Source organism: Aptenodytes patagonicus, chromosome 6, assembly GCF_965638725.1.
Source record: "Aptenodytes patagonicus chromosome 6, bAptPat1.pri.cur, whole genome shotgun sequence".
Taxonomy (NCBI): domain Eukaryota; kingdom Metazoa; phylum Chordata; class Aves; order Sphenisciformes; family Spheniscidae; genus Aptenodytes; species Aptenodytes patagonicus.
This window is the reverse complement of record NC_134954.1, coordinates 20,667,829-20,688,045: the sequence shown is the minus strand read 5'-3', so window position 1 is coordinate 20,688,045 and position 20,217 is coordinate 20,667,829.

Genomic DNA, 20,217 nt, shown 5'->3' with positions numbered 1-20,217 from the left:
AGCCATTCCCCCTTGTCCTGTCGCAACAGGCCCTGCTAAAAAGTTTGCCGCCATCTTTCTTATAAGCCCCCTTGAAGTACTGATAGGCTGCAAAAAAGTCTCCCCGAAGCCTTCTCTTCTCAAGGCTGAACAACCCCAACTCTCTCAGCCTTTCTTCATAGGAGAGGTGTTCCACCCCCCTGATCATTTTCGTGGTCCTCTTCTGGACCCGCTCCAACAGGTCCGTGTCTTTCTTATGCTGAGGGCTCCAGAGCTGGACGCAGTACTCCAGGTGGGGTCTCACCAGAGCAGAGGAGAGGGGCAGAATCACCTCCCTCGACCTGCTGGCCACGCTGCTTTTGATGCAGCCCAGGATACGATTGGCCTTCTGGGCTGCGAGCGCACGTTGCTGGCTCGTGTCCAGCTTTTCATCCACCAGTACCCCCAAGCCCTTCTCAGCAAGGCTGCTCTCAATCCCTTCATCCCCCAGCCTGGATTGAGACCGGGGGTTGTCCCAACCCAGGTGCAGGACCTTGCAGTTGGCCTTGTTAAACCTCATGAGGTTCACACAGGCCCACTTCTCGAGCTTGTCCGTGTCCCTCTGGATGGTATCCCGTCCCTCTGGCGTGTCGACCGCACCACTCAGCTTGGTGTCATCTGCAAACTTGCTGAGGGTGCACTCGATCCCACTGTCCATGTCATTGATGAAGATATTAAACAGTACTGGTCCCAGTACGGACCCCTGTGGGACGCCACTCGTCACCAGTCTCCATCTGGACATTGAGCCATTGACCACTACCCTCTGGATGCGACCATCTAACCAATTCCTCACCCACCGGACAGTCCACCCATCAAATCCATACCTCTCCAGTTTAGGGAGAAGCATGTTGTGGGAGACTGTGTCAAAGGCCTTACAGAGGTCCAGATAGACGACATCTGTAGCCCTTCCCATGTCCACTGATGTAGTCACTCCGTCACAGAAGGCCACTAGGTTAGTCAGGCAGGACTTGCCCTTGGTGAAGCCATGCTGGCTGTCTTGAATCACCTCCCTGTCCTCCATGTGCCTTAGCATAGCTTCCAGGAGGATCTGTTCCATGATCTTCCCAGGCGCAGAGGTGGGACTGACTGGCCTGTAGTTCCCCAGGTCTTCCTTTTTTCCCTTTTTAAAAATGGGGTTTATATTTCCCCTTTTCCAGTCAGTTGGAAACTTCACTGGACTGCCACGACTTCTCAAATACGATGGATAGTGGCTTAACAACTTCATCCGAAAGTTGCTTCAGGACCCATGGATAGATCTCATCGGGTCCCATGGACTTGTGCACCTTCAGGTGCCTTAGATGGTCTCGAACCTGATCTTCTCCCACAGTGGGTGGCTCTTCATCCTCCCAGTCCCCACCTTTGCCTTCTGCAGCTTGGGCGGTGAGGCTCAGGCACTTGCTGGTGAACACTGAGGCAAAAAAATCATGGAGTACCTCCACCTTCTCCATGTCCTGGGTAACCAGGTCTCCCATTTCGTTCCGGAGAGGGCCCACATTTTCCGTAGTCTTCCTTTTATCCTCAATGTACCTATAGAATCTTTTCTTGTCACCCTTGACGTCCCTGGCCAGACTTAATTCTATCAGGGCTTTAGCTTTCCTAACCTGATCCCTGGCTGCTCGGACAGTTTCTCTGTATTCCTCCCAGGCTACCTGTCCTTGCTTCCACCCACTGTAGGCTTCCTTTTTGTGTCTGAGTTTGTCCAGGAGTTCCTTGTTCATCAATGCAGGCCTCCTGGTGTTTTTGCCTGACTTCCTCTTTGTTGGGATGTATCGCTCCTGAGCTTGGAGGAGCTTGAATATTACCCAACTTTCTTGGGTCCCTCTTCCCTCCAGGGCTTTGTGGCAGCCAGTGACGGTGTGGTGTGGCATCCAGACAGAGCTGCTTTGCTTTGAGATTAAGCACTCATTCCAGTTATTTAAACTTCTTCAAAATAAAGAGGAAGAGTGATCAGAAGGTGAAAATAAGGTATAGTTTTCAGTTTATATTGCATTTCTTGACTTCATGGAGTTAAATCAAATAATGCCACTATGGTAAATGTAGATAGGGAACAGAAAAATAGAAAGCCCAAATACAGTTGTAGAGATGAGGGCAGAACGGGGAAAGCTAGCAAATAGAGGGACTTCAACCACCAGGTGAAGATGGTGGTTTTATCCTTCCTAGGCTGCGATGAGTATCAAAGAGTTAATAAACCATTAAAAGACCTTGGGCCTGGCAAAGGAAATGGAGATGAATGAATAGTCAGCAGCAGGCTGGTGGAGCGGTAGGAGCTCCTTGAAGAATGTGCTGCTTCTCTCAACACAGCAGTGGTGCTAAGTCTTTGAATGAAACTAATCAAGTCTCTCTTGCAAGGAGAAATTCATGTCTAAGTAAAAAAACTTAAGAAAAAATCATTACAAAGCCGTTGTGGTGTTTTACCCTTTGTTTTGTTCAGTGAGCTCTGCAGTCTGCCTGGAGAAGAGGACACTGAGGGGGCTGTTTCAGTTGGCGGTGCTGAGTTAAGGAGCGGCAGCCAAGGGATGTGACTTAGGGTTAGTAAACCCACGTGTTCCCAGTAATCCCCAAGTGGGCAAATGGGCCACGTCTGGAATGAAAGCTGTAAATGGCAGTGGCAAGCATGGGGCTTGCTTATCATTTGCAGTTCTGTTTAAGGTGCTAAACTGTGAGCAACTGAAAGTGTAGTAGTAAATCAGAAAGAAGAATTAAGATACAGTGATTGTTATTTTTTTTTTAGAAGCTGTTGGAAAGTTGAAAAGTAACATCTGCCTTTCCAAACTAAGATACCACAATTGTCAATTTCTATTAAGACAATTTGTAACTCTTTGTACGTGAACTTGCTTTCTTGGCATGTCTGTTAACATCTCTTCCTCCTTATTCTTAACTATGGGAATTAAACAAACTGGATAAAACTTGCATCATCCGATTCAGCGGAAGTTCTTGCCAGCTGTTACCATGTTATTGAGTAATATATCATCAGGATGGTAGTGCGTTTGTAATGATATATTGCATTGATGCATCATTAGGGGAACTGTACTCTCTGATATATTAGTCAATAATGGTCCTTAGGAGGAAAATACTTCGAAATGTCAAACTCCAAAATCTCATTTTAAAAGTTATCCATAAATGCACTGTAAATGGAAGATATTGACGGCTCATGTTCTTGTTATCTTTCTGTGTGTGAAAGTCTGTATACCAGGTGACTTGTGAAAACACCAGAATCTGTTTTGCACATTTTCCTTACTACAGGGTTCAGTATAAATAGGTATACAAGGAAATAATGGTAGAAGGAGAGAGGAAAGCATCTGTCTTCACTGAGCTAGGGAAAAGAGCAGAAAGAGGTCCCTCACAGCCTAAGGATGATGTTTTGCTAGCCAATTCAGATGTCTGGCGGATTGCTCTCGTAGCGGATCCTTGCAGGATTTAGACTTGCAATCTGTATCAGACTGTGTAATGATCCTTTTAATTTTCTATTTAAGTGATTTTTGAATAGAAACAATCTTAACACACTGTCATCATCTGTCCCCTCTGTCTCTAATTAACATCCTGTGCTGATGATTACAATTTTAGGTTGTGGCACAGCTTTGCTACTTATCTAGGTAATTGCTATACCTATAGATGCATCTATTAGCAGCAAATTGAAAGGGATAAATGGAGCTTAATATAAAGCAGTCGTTACCTCATGTTGAGTAGGTGTGAATGTGAAGTATGGGTGAACAATTACAAGTGTCAAAAAGTACACAAATGTGTTTTGTTTACCATTCTTGAAACCCTCTTTTGTACTTTTTCCAATTTTCAAGGATAGACAAAAATACTTTTTACTGTATAGAGATAAGAATTTAACCTCCAATATACAAATTATTTAATAAGCATCATGACCTTATTGGAACAAAGTGCTTTTCCTCCATTCTTGGCTCTTTAAAGAAACTCCATTTAAGCAAGAATGACAATAAAATGATTGTTCCTCTATGGTTATGCAGGCAAATAAATAACTTAGTACATGACTTATCTCATCTTAGGCAAAAATCTTTTCTAGTGAGCAATTTTTCAAATACATTTCTTAATTGGCAAAGATGTATATATGTTTTTTCTAAGTTGTGTAATAGCTAGTGAATAAATGGGGAAACATGAAATACCAAAGATAAATATTTGTGAAGTGCCAAAAGGTTAAATTAACATTTGTTCGGGACTTTTTATCAAATCAGTGTAAAAATGTGCTTAACTATGTGTCTTGGTTTTGACAGGGATAGAGTTAATTTCCTTCCTAGTAGCTGGTACAGTGTTTTGGATTTAGGGTGAGAACAAAGTTGATAAGGCACCGATGTTTTAGTTGTTGCTAGGTAATGCTTACACTAGCCAAGGACTTTTTAGTTTCCCATGCTCTACTGACTGAGAAGGCTGGAGGTGCACAAGAAGCTGGGAGGGGGCACAGCCAAACTGGCCAAAGGGACATTCCATGCCATGTGACGTCATGCTCAGTACATAAACTGGGGAAAGCTGGCCGGGGGGGCCGCTGCTCGGGGACTGGCTGGGCATCGGTCGGCGGGTGGTGAGCAATTGCACTGTGCATCACTTGTTTTGTGTATTATTATTATTATCATTTTATTTCACTTATTAAACTGTTTTTATCTCAACCCATGAGTTTTTCTCACTTGTGCTATTCCAATTCTCTCCCCCATCCCACTGGGGGATGGGGGGAGTGAGCAAGCGGCTGGGTGGTGCTCAGTTGCCAACTGAGGTTAAACCACGACACTATGAATGAAGATTTATAAGCTTTTCTTGGTTTTAAGTATTTTGCAGTGCAGGGCTCCTTTTGCAAGCTGGTTCTTTTCCAATACCAACAGTAGCTGCCTTAGTGTTCACGTATTGAGTGATATCTAAATCTGCAAGGTTCATAATTTGGAGACAGTGATGTAGAGTTTCCATATTTGATGTCTCACCAGTTTGAAGAGCATGAAAATGAGCTTTCATACTATGCTTTGACCCACATAATGTTAAATAAGAGAAAAAAAAAATTAGCTATATCTGCATACTTATTTTACAGTCATAAGACCTTGGTTGTATAAAGCAGGTATTTAGGCTGGAGAACTTTAATTTTATTGAAGCCAGTTTTCATATGCCTGTTCTTCACTAGATGAACCTGAACCTATATCCAGGATCCACAACAGCCTTCTCACAGACAGGAAAGGTCAGGTCCAGAGCTAAATTGCAGTAATCCATCTGCCTTTGAAATCATATTGAAATGGACAATGGTTCAAAATTATGCAGCTTTTCTATTTCTGAGGATTAATATATAATATCTTATCCAGAAAGTTGACATCGAGAATAAATTAGGTTTTGCTGCTGATTGAAAACACGAAAGTTTACCTACCTATGTCTGGTAGGTCTGCATTTTCAGGTAAATTATTTATTCTAGAAGCAGCAGAAAGGGAAGAGTAAGTTCCTGTGGAAAAATTGAAAGTTGGACCTTAGAAGCTGCCAGCAATTTTTATTTGCAGTTTGACCATAGCAAATGTCATGATCCTATCTCTTAAACCGGTTTTGTATATATTCTCTGTGGCTGACACAGTTCTTTCCATTACATGGGAATAAAGAAAAACATGACTGATCACCGTATGGAAACAGGGGCAAGAAAAATATGAAGCTGCATAATTTGATACAGTTCTGACATAACAAAAGCAGTTTCACTTTGCAAATTTTCTAACTAATATACTACAACACATAGAACATATATTTAGTCTGGAAACCCAGATATGGTAAATCAGGCGGACTTTCATCTTTCTAATTGATCTCTGTGGTCTGAGAACCCACTCCAGCCCATTGCAATAAGGACTTCTTTTCAGCAGATCTCTCTTTCTCATTCACTATATTGTGCTTTCCTTGAATTTCCTGGAATTATCACCTCCTGAACATAGAAGTCAGTAACAAACCTCAAACAATTCCTCAAATCAGAATGAGAGACTGAAATCTCAGAAAAAAAACTGAGACTGAAAATGAAATAAACCTCAATTCATATGAGTGTCTTGCTTCAGTTGTCCAAGAGCATTGCCATTCACTTTTGACACTCTTATGGTTGCTATAATTAGTGTGATTCCCAAATCGAAATGTTGTTTTATAGAAAAAGTCTGAGAAATTTGTCAGAACTGCCATTCTTGCAAAAAGTTCTGAGTTGATAGCATCAGCATTTTCTGAGTAAAATGATTTGTAGAAACAAAAAAATCCTGACACCAGATTTATTAATGTTTTCCCTCAGTATCAAGCCAAGAGGAAGAAAATTATGATTCAGAGAGATGTATTTGAGACACAGTAGTTCTCAAGCTATCCCTGAGGACAGTGTAGTTCTGCACTAGTGTAGGTCTTTTCAAAAAACCCAAATGCAGCTACTAACATAATGAGTCACATTTTTCTCTCACCTGAAGAACCACTACAGAGTTTTACCCAATAATAATAAAATTAATCTTGGTAAAACTGAATTTTTCTTCTATTGATTACTGACCTGATAGCTTACATAATTTTTGAACTAAATTAACAAATTCATTTAATCCACTTTTCTCTATTTTATTTACCATCAGCAGATGGGATGCAAAAAAATTTTCATCAGGTTAAAAGAGAAAACTATGTCCCTGATCAGTGTTTATCTTTCTGTTTAATTTTGAAATTATCTTTAGTGTCTTGGCTCTCCAAAGCAGATGGGCTGTAGGCTTGTTGTAAATCAACCTTAAAGTAGTTGTCTCTGGTAATGTGTTGGGTTGTAAAATGTAGGTGCCACTGGAATTGTATGGAGGCCACAGTGCATCTTTCCCATTTTTGCTGTCATTTCATTATTACTTTTTCACATCGCTGTTTGTAATTTCAATGTGACTTAATTTGGTTTTCCTAATAACTAAAAATGTGATCCTGTGTTGTTTGCTAAATATTTCACTCAGTACCTTCCTATCACTGCTTCTGTTGTGGTGCCTGAACACACAGTCTTTACCTGCTGCCTTTATCTGAAGCTCTTTTGATTCTACTTTGTTCCCACCATGTTGTCATTGCCATGCCTAAGTAGCAAACAGATGCTATCCCAAATAAATCAGTAAATTGTCTGCTATTTAACAATGCCAGAAGATGACAGCACCAATACAGCACAGGACACACAAATCTGAAAATGTAGCTAGAACTGTTCCCTAAGTTTTTTTTATAATTTTACTAATTTAAACTTTTTTATTGTTTGTGGGTTTGTAATACACTACTGCCCCTGTTTTTGTCACCCCATTTTTAGCACTTTTTTTGTAGCAGTAAAATACTTTCTGTAACCTCCAGGCTAAAAAACAGTCTGGGAAAGGAAGATCTGAGCTGCAGATGGATTACATGAATAACTTGGGACAGAACAGTCTGTGAGTCGTACAAAGTTATCCATCTCCTGATTTTGCCAGGAGCTCATCATTTGATGATCTCTTACAGTAAAAGAACTGTATATAAAAACTTTGCTCAAATGAGTAAGAACATTCTCTGTTTCCAGCAGACAGAATGCAATTCTTAGATTGTATTTAGCGTCCTCATTTTGCTTTTGTTTCCGTTGTGCCTTTGGGTCAACTTTGAACTTGATGGTAAAGATTCTGATTCACTGTTTTTGGATTCCTGAAGTTGCACGGTAATGTTTCTTCATCATGTCAATAAAGTCACCAGTTTTGTAAGTAGGTCTCCATTTCGTATTTTTAGGAAGGGCTCCATATGTACAATATAATGGCTAGAACATATCAGGAAATCAAGAGGAAGCTTAAGTTCAGATCTGAAATTATCACCTTTGAATTTTGCCTGAATTAAAGAAAAAGATTCCTTTACCTGTCATTTCCTCTGCTTGCCTTGCACGTGTTTCACAAGTAGGCAAGGAGCATCTTGAATGACTGTAATTTTACTGAATGGGAAAAATACAAAACAACCAATAAGGTTTGTTTTTGTAAATATAACTAAGAAGCAGGAATAAAATTCAATCATTTGGGGGAAAAAGTCACAGAAGTCAAAGGTTTGGGGTAGCTGTAAGGGAGAAAGTTATCCAGATCTCCAGCAAACTAACATGAATCAATCCTTTGCAGGCAACATAGGAACTGGGCACGGGGCGGGGGAAGGAAAAGGTGTGCTCAGCTGCTATGAAAATGGTGTTAAGCTGCTATAGTTCAGCTATTCTTTCATTGTAATTATTTAACCATATTTAAAAAAAATGTTTTTGGATTTTTTAACCTTTGTAGCTTTCTTTGAGGAAAAATCATACTATTTCTTACTAATGGCCTCATGCTGACATTCCTCTCTTTTTCCAAAGGTTTACCTGTTTTTACTTGCTCATGCATTCAGCCAATCTGCAGGGAGAATTAATATATTAGATATACCAAGCCAGCTCATTTTTCTTCTGTCACTTTTGCCATGATTAATGATAGAGAAAGTGTGTTTAACTCTGTTCCAAATGACACTTCTGGTATTGCTCAGTGCCTGGATTTTTTTGAGTCTGTTATCATTAACTAAAAATAAATTCAAGTTAAACTGCAAAGGCGGATAAAACGATTTCCTTCTCTTTCTTCTTTATTCTTGTTTTGTCCTTTTGGAATGACTGCATTTCTGCATTCAAATATTTTGAACATTTCCAGCAGCTGTAAAGATTATGCAATTAAGCAGTATTTAAGCTTACCGTATTTATAAATACAGGATGATATATTAATATCTTCTTTAAGTGGACAGTTTCAAACTCACGATTGTTAATGTACCAAAAGAGCTCTGGGCCCTGACATGACTGGGCAATGAAAATCTGTCTCCCATCTGATAAACCAGCCTTAAAGAGAATCAATAGCTAAATCTATCACGTGCTTTTGTAACAATATGCTGCCCTATAACGCCACATAAAAAACAGCCAGGAAACCATTAAGTACAGGAAATACTTCTTACCAGGTTTCACATAAAACAGAAAAAAGGGTCAGAGGGGAGGAAGGATGGAAAGGGGTTGTTGAAAAAAATTGCTCGGAGTGCCCTTGGGTTGAATGTAAATCCCCTCCTTGCAGAAGGGCCCCTCTGGGTTCCCAGTACCTCTTGGGCTCTATTTATAACCTTTAAATCCTCTTAAGATGTTAACAAATAAGAGCGATGTAATGATTGTCGTTGATTTTTCCCTTCTTTTGTCTCTCATGAATATGAAATGATTTTAAATTGTATTCCTACCAGTAGGTGGGGGTAGAAATTCCCAGCACTGAACAGTAGGAGAGTGCGCATTTCCAGCACTTATTTAGAAAGTACTGAAAAGCCTTGAAACAAGTGCTCGGTAGGTGTATACTTTCAGTGCTCCTCTTAAGAAGACCATAGTAGATTGATAGATATTATCTTTAGTGAATATTTACAACACATCATGAGTCTCTCCTCATTTTGAGTCACTGCAAAGCAAAACTACCTATTATCAAAGCATATTATTTCATAAGCAGCCTGCCCATCAACCAGCTAGAAAGAGGAAAAAAAAATGCATTATTAATGCAGATTGGTAGTACTGTGTGAAAACTGTTCAGCCACTGTGAAAACTGCTCATCCACCAACAGGCAAAAAGAAAATTTGAATTATTAATGTGTATTATTAATTCTACCCAAAATCCCTTAAAGGGAAATGGAAGGTTTCAGCATTTCTTTTGAAGAGATTTTAGAGTGGTGAAACCAGTATATGCATAGCAGCTGTCTACAGTATATTAAAAGAACATAAATAATGAACGAGTTATGGAGCATCATCCCACAAGAAAAGTAAAATATGCATTGTTAATGTATATTATTTGTATTAAATGAAATCCCAAGAAAGATAATTTTAGGAACTGGAGAGTGACTGTCTTGCAGACTTACTGAATAATCAATGGACAAAATGAAATCATATATCATGAATGTGCTTTATCTGTCTTACCAGCTTGGCTTTGAGAATTTCAAAGTCCTGTTTAAAAATTGATTTGACTCAGTGGAAATTACTGTTTGTGTCGCAGTGATGAAGGGTCAGAAATGGAATATGGTGCATTCAGTTGTCTCCACACCAGGTGTTGCCCATGGGGTCAGGGATGTATATTGCTGAAAGAGGAAAGAAGGGGAAGAAAAACAGTGTGGATTGGCAAACACTTAGATTGCTTGTCAGATTGATGCAAAACTCAGCTGTTTGTTCTGTTAAGGGTGGAGAACTATTTTTTTTTTTTTCTGTTAAACGTGGACAGCTATATTTTTTTTTCTTTTTTTTTATGACAAGATACAGGAAAATAGATAGGAAATATGGAAGTTGATGTAAAAATGAAGGGTAAAGTGATGTACCAATTGGACTTCATCCTTCATTAGTTTGTACTGTTGCTCTAAAAAACTTTTCCGTTTTCCCTGAGGTTTAGGGATGTGCCTTTGGCTTTAGTTGGAAAGCAGAAACAAACATGCACGAATGTCCTATTTACGTCATCTTGAAACTGTAGAGTACATAGCCCAAGAGCTTCAGCAAAGCTATTAAAACTATAATCTATGTCAAATATGGTAGATCAAGATACATTTTATGTCACAGAATCTATTGGTTTCAGGTCACTGAGCCAATTTCTTAAAACATGATACATATTTAAGCCCATTTTATAGGATTTGAACACATTATCAGATGTATTCTGTAGATCAAACCTAACATATCTTGATAGTTTACCAAATCGTAATGTTTTTATTGAACATCTAGTCTGTTCTGTCAACAGGAATTTCAAATGGGAAATCTTACAGGCCAGATTTGGTCTGGTATTCAGAAGCCTAAAGGTGGCAGTAAACATGTAAAACAATTTTTCAAAGCATGATTGCTGTACTAACACTGGAATCCATGGCAGCTGGTCTGGGTGCATGGCCTAAAACCCCGCTAGAAGCATATGTGAGTAGGTCTGTGTAAAGCCCAGGTAACAACAGCATGGGCTGATTCGTGTAGTTACTTGTGTTCAGGTGAAATATGATCCTAGATTGGAGTAGTAGGCATCTGCTGTGTCTCGGTGCATTGCCCTGACACTGTACCAGCTAATGACTGAGCACTACCTTTGCCTGTAAAGTGGTTCTATTGATCTAGTAAAAGGATTATTTTGAGGGTAAATGTGGTTTTATCCAGCCCTGTGAACTTTTTACTCATCTGCATAGTCCCAGAGGAGATTATCTATCTTTTTGTCTATGGCACTTTTATGGCTGTCATCCACACTGGCTGAGTGCTCGCAGTCTTCAGTGCCTTCATCCTCTCAGCCTGGGGAGACCAAGGCACAGGAGTAAACGGCTTTTGGAAGGTCGTTGGGGAAGTGCAAAAACAAAGTCTCAAGATGTAAGATTAGTGCTGCAGTCACTGCCCTGTCTTTCCTCTCCCATGAGGAGTACCTGTGGAGTAAGGGACAGCAGGTGAGCGAGAACCCAGCAGTGGGTTAGTGCAGAGGGATGTGAGAGGATGTGCAGGGCTGGGTCAGCTTCACATTCCTTCTGTCACATACTTGGGGGGCTGAAGAAAGATCAGACTTTCTTTGAAGTTGTATTCAGCCATCAAATCTTTTATCTTCATCTTAAATTTGTTTTGCAGGTTTATTTTGGCTACATTGTTAAAAACCAAAAATTGATTGTTATTTTTAAATACAGAAAGAAACTCCTTTACCCAGCAGATTGTCTAAGCTTTGAAAGACACAACACATTTTAGTTTATACACTCTTACTTTTGCAGACCTGAACAACTGCAGAACAGATGGTTCAGCTGGTAATGGAGGTAAAAAGCTCTGTAGACTAAAAAATTGTTGGCTATTTTTATTCCATTTCTGCTTTGGCATTTTGCCTCACTTTTGCATCATTGCATATCGTATAAAATGAGACATTTCTGAATGTTCTCAACTTTTTAAAACTCCTTCTAATGATGCATGGTTATTCTGTATAGGAGATCAGACAACCTCAAAAGTGAAAGTTGACCCAAAGAAGTAAAGATACAGAGTTAAAAGTAAAGAGCGCTCTCTGGAATTTCTGATTAAATGAATGTTTTGGCTTAGGATTTTTTCTCCTTCCATTAAAGTCACTTGCCCTAAACAGGCTGTGATAAGAATTTGCTCCTTGAAAATATTTTTGTCTCAACACATATTAACCAGTGTAATATGGACATAGTTGCCTTCTATGCCAGGTGGTTAACTTTTGTTACTAAATTAGGATTTAAGGGAGTTAAAAAAAAAAAAAAAATCATAGGTTATTTTCATGCTGTCACAGCTCATGGTCAGTGTCGACTTCAAGAACATTTGATTGCATTCGTTGTGTCTGGCTGCTAATGCCATCCTTCAGAAAAATATCTTGCTCCTTTCAGGCTTCTCAGGTGGTTCGTTACAAGGTACCTGTAAATAGTCAAAAATAAAAATGTTTACATGTATGGCAGCCTCACCAAAATTGGTGGGACTGTTTATGCATTTAAAGTGAAATGCCCATTTAAATGTTTTGCTGAATCAGTGTCTTGACCTGGAAAGAGATGAGGTTGATCTCTGTCCTGGCAGTCCCCATGTGCAGTGTTGTTCCATACGATAAAAAAATCACAGCCACAAAGGAAGGGCTTTTCTGCAGCATGGGCTGCTCTGAAGATTGCACCGACCTTTGAGATTCGTCAAATGTTTTTTTAATGCGTTGACTTGAGTGTTAGATTTTCTTAGTGTAGCCACTGTATTAATGCCAGAAACATGGATAGATTTGGCAGCAATAATTGATTACACCAAAGAAGCCGCTCTTAAATTCTGTAGAGATTAAGATTAAAAATAGCTTACAACTCCCTTTTTCTATTGAGAAGTCTTCAGCTGCCAGTCTTAATTTCTGGCTATATGCCAAAGAGACCCTTCTCGTTTGCTGTGATTGGAGGCAAGTGTCTGCTGGGTAAAGTTTAGAGGGGGTCGGTGGCTGGAGCAATATAGGCTAGAGATCCTCAAAAAAATGCCTGGTTTTCCTTGTGTGCCTGCAAAAAAGTTCTGGTTTGTCCTCAGTGCCCCTACACAAATCCTTCACTTTGTTCATATCTTTTTTCCCCACCATCCGTACTGTCAGTTCGGTTTGTTTCCTCTTTTTTCAGTGGGTAACATTTTTTAATAATCAATGTGATATCCACAGGGACAGTACTCAAGAAATCTGAATACTTACAAACTTCTTACCTTAATTGAGCATTTATCTCAGCTATTAAATATTCTTGAGAGTTCTTTTATAGAAAAACCTTGAGGTACTCATTAATTTTAATGTGTGTGGTTTGTTTGTTTATCTGCCAGAAAAGGAAAACACACACAACTGTTTTAAGTCTCCCTGCGAATGTGCAAAGGTGAGAATTAGGATGCAACTGTGACAGGTGCGATGAAATTGGGAGCAGGCACAAACTGCTTTTTTAATGTTACAAATGCACGTATGCTTTTATGGTACAGCACAGGCTGACCTACTGGCTAACGTGAGGAGTATTTTTATTGAAGATACTCTGCAAAACTAAGGAAAAAATGGATAATTAAGGTAAATCCTCAATATTGAAACTGTAAGGTTAGCAAGACTTTTGAGTCATACAAAGCAGGCACAGGCAGCTATTAGACGTGGTCCTGAAGCCCTAAGTCACAAAAGATTTGAAACTGCATTAAATTACAGTGCTGATGTAGTAGGCACTAGAAAGGCCAAGAAAAAATAGATTCTGTGGGTGGGGATGAAATATTTTAGACAAGCTAATTACCTCATGCAGAAAATGAGTTACCACTCAATACTTGAGGCATCCTTATAAATTGTTTCCTACTTTAGGATTCATTTTCAGTTATTTTCTTCATTCTGAATTAAGGTACTTTGTCTTATGAGCACTGGCTAGTGCACAGAGGTTAAGCTTGCCAGTGTCAGAAATCAGACTTGTGGGCGCTGAAAGAACATAAAATTGCTGAGATCACAGAGCCTATACGTTTATCTAGAAAGTGCAAAAGATGAAAGTGGAGGCCTGTAATCTTAAATGTAAGATTCTGCCTAGGAACCACAAAAAAGGTAAATATGAGAACTGTGGTAATGGCATGCTTCTCTACCTGCCTCACATTACGTGTGCCTGTGTATGTGCATATCTGAGACTGCAGTATTTAGTGAGGAAAAACTCAGAAACAATGAGTTAGACCCTGAAATGAGAAAAGACTCCATAGCACAAGGGCTAGACCAGTGAAATTATGTTTCAGTGGTTTAGATGTGCTGGTCCTCAGGTAATAGGGATATTAATTTGTGACATCTGCATTTCAGAATATGAGAGGGTAAAAATCACAGTCAAAAGCAAGTAAAAGGTATCTATTATTAGTATGAATCAGTATTAGGCAAAATTTTATCACTTTTTCCTGCTAAGCTTTTGTCGTGACATTCTAATATCCAGGCGATTGCAATCTGTTAAAGCACAAAACAGATGATAACAGTATCTTAAGGAACTGGACAGGAAAAAAAGGGATATTAAAAACTGGTTTACAGTGGTTCCTAATGTACTAGTTTGTCTGGGTTCAAGGGTACTTTTTGAAGGAGTAATGTAATTATTACTGGCACTGATAATGCTGACAACAAGGCTGATTCTAGAATGATAGTGGAAGATAAAGGGAGTTTGGTAGTCATGTGAATAATTGATTTGAGAAATGCAAAATAGGCAACCAACAATTTAAATAAATGCAGACTATAAGTAGTGAGTTTAGGGATTTCCATTAGCCAGAATACAGAAGAAAGAGTAAAAGGTTTAAAAGTTTAATTATTATTAAAAAAAAAAAAGTAAATAGCCTAAAAGAAAATCGGGATGTATAGAAAATTACTAAAGTTTTAACTTAATAAAATGATCTTACAGTGAATAGATTGAGCTCTCTTTTAAACTGAGAATATATGTATTACTTTTGGATTCTTATAAGAAAGTAAGCTTTACTGTTTCAGGATGAATATATTGAATTGTTTGCAAGAATATAGGAACTCAAGTAGCATGGTAAAGATTTAGCAAAATAAATAAAATGGAGAAAGTTCACAAAAGTTGCAGTGTCTAGAGTTCAGTGATACATTTGTATAGAATAGCAATGAGATTTCATGGCTAGAAATCATCTATGGGTTATAAATTTGTGGGATGAATCCCATTAATTTTCCATCAAGACCCAAGGAAAAGGTGCTAGGAAGGAATAACAAGAATGTTCAGAAGACATCGCAACTACAATTCCAAGAAAATTCAGTTGTATAATCTGTGCTCACAGTCAGTTGGACATACGTTCACAATAAATAAAACTTTATCCCCATTTTAAATACTTCTGTTGAAACTGCTAGAGTGGAAATGATGATAGTTAGGGTCATTATTGTCAGTGTCAGTGCTTCCATTAACCAAGCAGATACAGACTGCATCCTTATTCGCAAGGTAGTCTCTCCTGGTTGATGGTGTAAGTGACAGATCCGAGGCCTTTGGGCTTCATTTAGGGGTGTTCTGTGGACTCAGACTTCAGCTCTAGTACACTGGCATAGTTCAGCTGAGTACACCACTTAACTCAGAACCTCGAGCAGTGAATGTAGTTTAACCTATCATCTTTCAAGGAAGAATAGAAGAGTTCCTTCCTTTGACTTGAACCGTTGATTTTTGGAACTCAAGAGTTATTGTTGACCCTCTCACTGTATTTTTCCCCCCTTAGCTGGGATCTAATTGTAAAGGAGTGTAAAGGAATTCTAAAAGCAATGATAAAAATGGTTCCTCTACTGTACATCTGAAGTGTTGTTTGAGATCCCTGCAAGTCTATGCTCTGAATTGTAGAAAAGCAGAGACCGATTGTATAGGTGAACTGAATAGCAAATAGCGATGTTTAGTTTGCTGAAATTCTTATGGCAACAGAACTAAGACATTAGTAGTGGTTGTTCACTTGCTCTTAATAGGCAGCACCTAAAAAGAACAGGGACGAAGAAGGAGAATTGTCACTAGAAATGGAGCTTTATTTTTTTGTCTTCTGTGTTCCAGTCTCTCATTTCATCCTCTGTTCCTCCTTTCCTTCCCTTCTCTGCTGCAGTAAATATTGATTTGTGGGCAGAAACAACAAGGTCTTTGCCTGTGCACATTCTGATCTCAGATATCAGAGAGGGAGGTGAATAGGAAAGGGTAATCCTTAATGACATTTTCCTGAGCCCAGAAATTACTCTGATATTTAAAAAAACAGCATTATGCTGAAAGATGAAAATAGCTGTCATTGGGAATCAGAGGTAACTTGTGCTGCTGAAGAGTTCGTAAAGGTGGAACTCTCAAAGAAGCTCCTTAAGTACTACATAAACTGTCTAGTACTACTAAGAATAGTTTTATTTTATTTTTAAAACATAAATGTAAGTAATGGACTTGCGTATTAGAGCGGGGGCAGGGGGAAGAGATAGCAATTTAATTGGCAGTGTAAAACTTAGATTACAAGTATGATTCTGTAGTCCTGCCTACTGGAGAGCTCCAAGGTAGTGTTCTTAAAAGTCAGGTCAGTGGCCTGACACCACTCTCAGTGAAGGTAGAAGTGACAACGTTATTTTAAAGTTTGTTGTGGGGCTAATGCATTGTTTTACACACAGCTGGCCTCCCGGGTTTTTATCTTATTAAAGTATGTGGTAAATAGACCGTTCCAAGCGTAAGCTGCACAGAGTGCCTGTGTACAGTGTGCTGCGCAGGGAATTGCTCATCTGTCATCAGCCGGAGAATGATCCAGATCAGACCTTGACACTTCAGAATTATGACAGCATATGCTGGATAAATGGAAAATTCTTGCTTACAGCAGAGGCGTATTTCATCTATTTAAATGTCATACCAGTGCCGTTAGTATTCAGAGGTTCAGGGAAGGTCAGATTCTCGGCTACTTCTTGTCTGACCTCACAAAATGCAAGCTTGAAGTCAGTCTCACAGCTCAAATGCTGAACGTGATTCAAATAGCCACACGCAAGTAACAGTGGTCTCAAAACCTTCATGATGTCCAGGCCAGTTAGTTTACAAACAGCTGCACATCTCATTTTAGTGTCAAACCAGAATGCACAGTGCAGCAATACCAGAAAGAATGTATTTGGTTTAACCAAGACTTCGGAGTTATATTCATGAGAGCAAGCAGACCAGCACTTTACAGTGGTACTCAATTTGTTAGAAAAAAGGAACATTTGATTTAACAAGATAGTTAACTGTATTTCTAACTCTAGGTACACTGACATTGTTAAATTTGGGTAGATGCCCAACAGCTTTGTTTATCAGTCCCCAGCTGCCATCAGAGTTGTTACACTTTGTTGGTTTTAATTTTCCAAGAAAACATATACCTATCTTCATGCAGATCTCTGCTGTTCAGCTGTAGTCTGTTTCCTTTTCTTCAGTTAGTCTGAAACTTGGCCTGGTGTCCATCTTTGTGTGTGTGAACCACCTCAAACATTTAATAATCATAAAAAAAAAAAATCAGAAACCAACTGGGAGAGTTTCATTACTGCCTAGATTAGGAGCTCCAATATTCAAAAAGAATAGTCAAGGTATTGGTGATTTAAAAGACAAGTGCTGATATAGCAGGCAGTAGAATCTGTATTCCAATAACCTTGAGAAATTAGTGAAGAAGGAAAGTTAAAGCCACTGTTAAGGAAAAGTTCATTAAGTAACGCTTTTGCTTCTGATGCATCAATGGATGCAATTAAATTTTTGGCAAGAGCAATGGTATTAAACATTTTGTCCAGAAGGTTATTATAGCTTGAATTGAGAGGCTGGACAGCTAAACAACTATTGTCATCAAAACATACGGGAGAAAGGTTGGCTGTTTAGCAAAGTGCAAGACGAAGTGCTGACCTCCCAGTGGGATACTTCAGGCTGGCTTCCTGTTGGAGACAGTGTTCCCGATCATACCCTGTGCGAGGGTGGAAGAACCTGCCTCCACGGCTAGGGTACAGCCTGACCTGAAGAGACAAAGTGCAGACATGGTATATAATTATTTCTCTATCATGTAAAACATTTCATTCAATTATCCTGCATTCTACAAAAAAACAGCCAGGAAAAAAGGAAAAGGAACACATTATTTCTGCATGCAATTAAGTCAGATCCTTTTTGTGAAATGTAGACTCTTCATTTCTTATCTGACTTCAGTGACAGAGACCTTAGATAACACATAAATTATGCAGCTTTGCTTTTGGAGACTATTGTTTTTTTTTTTTTCTTCTATACCACAATTGTGTCTTTTAAAGAAAGCTCATTAAAATGATATGTACTTTGAAGAAAGGGTGCAGTTATAACTGTTTCATACCCTCTTTGAACAGCCTGAAGACCATAGTTTGTGGCCCACCAGAGGAGATGGATTTCTACAGTGATGGATTAGTGCCACTGCTCCTTGTGCAGCTGGATGTAAAGTAAGTGAATTATGGAGCACAGTCATACTTCTTGTTATACGTTAAACATTTCAAAAGGATGCTTGGCTGTTTAGTGTGTAGTTTCATTGCCCTTGCAAGAAGAAAGTGTTCCTTGTGTTAGGTTCATCTAGAATCCTTAGTTATTTTCAGACCAAGGTAAAGGATAATTAATCCACTCTAGTTTATCTAAATAAAGGGTAAAACAAAGACTTTTCTGCTTTGTAAAAAGAAGTTACAAAGTAGGGCAAATAAATACATTGTTCAGCTGAAACAGGACTTTGTTTAGAAGCTTCAGGACTTCTCATTAGCTTGAACTGAAGAGTACGTCTAACCCCTCCACAGAGCTTTGGTTAAGAGCTTAGCTTAATAAAATGAATCATCAAGGTACGGCACAGCGGTAGGTGGCTCTGAGCCTGATAAACATGTATTACTTGTCCTTTAGATGTGGCTTACAGAATAACATCTTGCTTTCCTTTCGGTGTAATAAATGGAAGGTATCAAAGCGTTCTTCTGGGGATTTCCCCTGGCTGCCAGACTAATTAAACAGACTGGAACTCTTTGTATCATGACTTTAGACTTTACTGATTATATTTATCAAGGAAGATCAGCAAAGGGTTTTCTGTTTTTTTATTTTTGGGCTTTTTATTTACTGAATTAAGTGAGATGGAACTCAGACGTTCTGGTTTAGGTGGTCTGCCTCCTTCTGTATGCGGGGATGTAAATTCTCTCACCTCTCTGTTACTCCCCCTGGTAATCCACTGTTTATTTTCACTAATCTTGCTTAATACTGTTCCATACAGCTTAAAAACAAATAATTACATGAATGTAACTTCAGAAATACGAGTCTGTTCTTAAGAACACAGAAAGAGTAAGGGAGACATAATTGCAACAGGAAAAGGACTGAAGATTGACCTGCCAGGACTGTTTCTCACTGAAAGAGTTGGGCAACCATGTCATGTGTCACAACCTTGTGTCTTCTGAGATCACAAGGAAAAATCATATATGAATAGGTTTTTGAGAAGGGCCATACTTTATGGAAAATTCCTAAAACAGCACATATTTTCTTATATGCAAAGAGAAGAAATTTCTCTTTGCATTTATTAGACCTGCAGACAGACATCATCATCAATTTGTACAGGTTGAGGCATACAGATTGTATAATGCTGCAGTAACTCCCAGTTTTAATGTAACGGGCAATGTAACTAAACAGTTACATTTATTAATGTAAAATAAATTTATTATTTACATTATAAATATGTAAATTTATAGCATTTATTAGACCTGCAGACAGACATCATCATCAATTTGTACAGGTTGAGGCATACAGATTGTACAATGCTGCAGTAACTCCCATTTTTAATGTAACGGGCAATGTAACTAAACAGTCACTGTGAACCATCATGGCTTCAACTTCTCGAGTAGATTGTGTGATAGCTTTACTGAATTGGCTGGGATGAATCCAGAGTTGCAACATATCAACAAATGCACTGAGGAAATTCAGTGTGAAATACACTTGCAGAAATTACAGTTTGCCCCAAAACTTTTTTTGAGAGAAGAGGAGAATGAACTGACTGTCATGTAATTTATATCCTACCTCCATCATTTATAATCTAGTGAGGAACTCATCCCAACAAACCACAAGGCCTAAAAATTTTCCTTCTAGTTAAGTCTGTCCTAAAAGAAGGAGATATGCCATCCATGCCATCTTATCATCAGCAAAATATATATATATAAAAACATACCTATTTCTTGGAAAGGTCATCTCTGCTGAAATGTTAATTAGATGTTGATGCTGTGAAATATTAATGGGCTAAAGTTCAGCTACAAAAGTCTTTATCTCAGTATCAGTATAAGTAACTATATGTTTTTTAGTGCTATCT